The sequence below is a fragment of the Marmota marmota genome, unplaced genomic scaffold, assembly GCF_001458135.2.
Source record: "Marmota marmota marmota unplaced genomic scaffold, marMar, whole genome shotgun sequence".
Classification (NCBI taxonomy): domain Eukaryota; kingdom Metazoa; phylum Chordata; class Mammalia; order Rodentia; family Sciuridae; genus Marmota; species Marmota marmota.
The window spans coordinates 6,400,008-6,403,981 of record NW_026000138.1 but is presented as its reverse complement, the minus strand read 5'-3'; the positions used below and the strand labels follow the sequence as shown (position 1 = coordinate 6,403,981).

General features: G+C 48.0%; 1 long non-coding RNA gene across 1 annotated transcript; it reads left to right on the top strand.

Annotated features, from left to right (window-relative positions):
* Nucleotides 1-342: 342 nt before the first annotated feature.
* LOC125611251 lies at nt 343-3,221 on the top strand. The gene is made up of 3 exons (XR_007341408.1): nt 343-538; nt 801-1,085; nt 2,406-3,221. It is a non-coding gene; the product is annotated as an uncharacterized LOC125611251 (long non-coding RNA).
* Nucleotides 3,222-3,974: the final 753 nt, after the last annotated feature.

Genomic DNA, 3,974 nt, shown 5'->3' with positions numbered 1-3,974 from the left:
AGTGCTCTGGCCTCGTCAATAATAGGGTATTAGATGCCTTCCATTCCGCACGGCATTGATCTGTTTCCTCCCGGGCCTGCTGCCGGCTCCGCTCCCTGCCAGTTCCCGCCGCTGCGCCGGGCTGGCTCGGAGGACTCCGCGCCCCTCCTCCCGCGCCCCACCAACCGTTTTTTTTTTAAAGTGTTTTCTAAGCGTGTGTTTAGCATGAGTGGTGCCTAAGTGCTAATTGTTACACCACAGATTGATTGGCGACGAGATGGCTTGCCAAGTTCCTCCCGTCTCCTGGGGGAGGGGGTGGGGAGGGAGGGCCCTGGGGACGCTGGGGGACAGGGAGACTGGGGAATCCTTGATGCTTCTGAGCTTCCTCTCCCGCTATCATGCCCATTGCCGGCGAGGTGGGAGGGCAGCCTCTATTGATATTTGATTATTCTCTGCTATTTATTATTTCTGCTTTGAGAGAGTGGCAAAGATGTTCCTGCAGGTGCTGCGTAGAACCCGGCGGCAGGCTTTGGAATGGAGCAGGCAGGAAAAGCTGAGGGTGGGTACAAATGTCCTTGCAGCCCCCCCCCCCCAAGCAGGATGCTGTTCCATGAAACCTTTCTAACAAGCGCTGACCCTGATATGTGCCTGGAGGAGCCGGGGTGTCCAGCCAGGCCCCTTCCTGGAGTGACTTATGTAACTACCTGGCTGTCCTCAGGCTGGCCGGAGCCATCCCTGAGCCAACGTGCAAGATGGGCAGCACCTCCCAGTGGGCCTGTGAGGCCTAGTGGCCCCTGAAACATTTCTTCTCCTTCTTCCAGATCACTGCGTTTGGAGGTGTTGGGAGTACAGGGTGAGTGGAGCAGGTCAAGATTCCCAAAGAACACAGACAAGAGATGGGACCCCTGGGACACCCAAGATCCCTCCAAACACCTGGTGCTTCCTTAAAGGTGCAGAGCAGGGGTCTTGGCAACTACAGCCACAAAACATTCCCACCTGACAGGTGGCCCAAACATCCTGGGTGTGTCTGCGTAAAACAAGACAGTGTGGAGTCCATTCATCCAGCATGAAATCCAACCAGAGCCGGCAGGCAGCGTCTCCACCAGGTCCAGACTCCCTCTCCCCGCAGCCTCAATCTTTCCCCAAAAGCCCATCTTCCCTAGATTCCCTCTACCCCTGGTCTTCCTCTTCCTCAAATTCCATCTTCCCCAGTCTCCACTACCCCAGACTCCATCTTCCCCAATCTCCCTCCTCCCCAGATTACACTGTACATAGACTCCATGTTCCAAGTTTCCATCTTCCCAGTCTCCAGCATCCTCAGATTCCATAATCACCAGACTGTATCTTCCCAGAGTCAATCTTCCCTCAGACTCCATCTTTATCAGAGCTCCATCTTCCCCAGATTTATCATCCCAGACCCCATCTTACCCACACCCCATCTTACCCAGTCTCCATCTTACAGTCTTCATCTTTCCCAGCCTCCATCTTACTCAGAATCAATCTTCCCCTTCTGTATCTTCCCCAGACTCCACCTTCTCACATTCCCTCTTCTTCCGACCTTCGTATGATGCACTTTCTTCTGCTTAAAATTCTTTTTTATCCGATTGCTTCCTTCTCTTCAAATCTGACCACAAAGGGGTCACCTTTGTTTGCCTGGTGATGATGGTGATGGTGGTGATGATGTTGATGATGGTGATGGTGATAATGATGATGGTGATGATGTTGATGATGGTGATGATGATAGTGATGATGGTGATGGTGATGGTGATGATAATGTTGGTGATTGATGGTGATGGTGATGATTGTGATGGTGGTGATGATGGTGATGATGATGATGATGGTGATGATGGTGATGGTGATGGTGGTGGTGATGATGATGATAATGTTGGTGATTGATGGTGATAATGATGATGGTGATGATGTTGATGATGGTGATGGTGATAATGATGATGGTGATGATGTTGATGATGGTGATGGTGATGATGATGATAGTGATGATGGTGATGATGATAATGTTGGTGACTGATGGTGATGGTGATGATGATGACGGTGATGGTGGTGATGATGTTGGTGATGTGATGATGATGATAATGGTGATGATGGAGATGGGATGGGGATGATGGTGATGATTGTGATGATGATGATGATGGTGGTGATGATGGTGATGATGATGATGATGGTGATGATGGTGATGGTGAGATGATGGTGATGTGAATGGTATGGTGATGATGATGGTGATGGTGGTGATGATGGGGATGATGGTGATGATTGTGATGGTGGTGATGATGGTGATGGTTATTTAGATGGTGATGGTAGCTAATATTTTTTTGGTGTGGTAACTATGTGCCAGGCAGCGCTAACATTCTGGATGCATTTTCTCACTTAATTTCCAAACATAACATATTATTTGTATTGCACTCTTACAGATGAAGAAGCTGAGATTCCAAGGAGAGTCACTTCCACAAAGTCACACAGCCTGTGCAGCTCTAAACCTGAAACCAGATCTGCTTAACGTCCACATTGAAATGACCTCTGATCATGTCCCATAGAGACTTTGGAAGAGTTTCAGGGACCCCTCGGGCTCCAAGTGACATCATTTGTTTAACAGTTAGCACATTGCCAAGCTTACGGTAAGCACTGAGAAAATCTTTGAAAATTAGACATTTCTTCTTTATTCTATGGTTAACAAGAAAGAAGACGGCTCTTTCTCAACCTTTCTTTAGTGTCTAAAATGTATAACTATATGAGTACTTTTTAAAAATTGCTGAAGAGTGACACTCTGGACTCAAAGCTGCTACCTATTGGGTGAGAATACCCAGGTGCCCTGAGCCTAGGGCTGACATCACCAGGGCTGTGATGCAGGAGGGCTCAGCTTTCTCCATCTTTTCAATGAAATTGTCTAATTTTCAAAAATTATGTAGCAGATGAACATTTATTTTTTTCCAAATTAAACCTTAAACAGAGACCAGTGTAAGAGCAGGTAGGGTGAAGACCTGAAGAAGTCCTAGCCCCTCCCTCAGGAATCCCCTTGGCACAGCCACAGAGCCTTTGGATTCTGTTTCAAAGGCACCAAGCCACTCAAATGCATGTTCCCTGTCCCCAAGGCCAAAGCCCCTTCCCTCTTCACTACCTGCTCACGAGAAAACAGGATGGAAGGACCATAGGTTTCCCAAATCCCATTTTTATTTCTTCTTTCTGTTTGTGGAACTATCAGACAGAATTTTATGACAAGGTATGATTTAGACTGATCTTATTTATTTATTACACAACAAGTGTGGAATAAATAAATGGGTGGATGGGTGGATGGGTGAACAACAGCTGGTTGATGGAGGGTGTATGCACAGAGGGGTAGGTGGGTGGTTAATGGATGAATGGAGGGATGGACAGAGGACTGGCCGGATGGCTGATGAATGCACATGTAGATGGATGGATGGATGGATGAATGGATGGGTGGGTGGGCAATGGATGAATGAATGGATGTTGGATAGATGGACAATAGATGGATGGATAGATGGATGGATGGATAAATCAATGGCTCAGCAGAGGGACCGGTCAGAACAAGCACTGATAGTGTGTGCGGTAGTGGACATACAGCCTGACCAGAGCAATGAGGGGCAGGAGAGAAGAAGTACTGGTCATCAGGCTCTGCGGTCAGCACACCTCACCCATGCTCAGTTAATCCTTGCCAATGCCTGGGAGGGAAAGGCTCTAGTTCCTTTTTTCCAAGAGAAGATGAGGTTCCGCAGGCTTCAGGTACCAAGTGGCAGGCCCAGGTCCTTGCTATGACACCAGCTGTCTGGAGACGTTTCCCCTACAGAGAATCTTCCAGAAACTGAAGAGGAAGTTATTGAAAGAAACGTAGGTAAATGAAGAAAATAAACAGAGAGAAAAGAAGCGAACAGCTTAGGACATGGAGAGAGTGACACTTCCTGGCTGCTCACTGGACACCAACCTTGTACTTGGCGTCCGTTTTCTGGTTAACTCTTGACCACGAG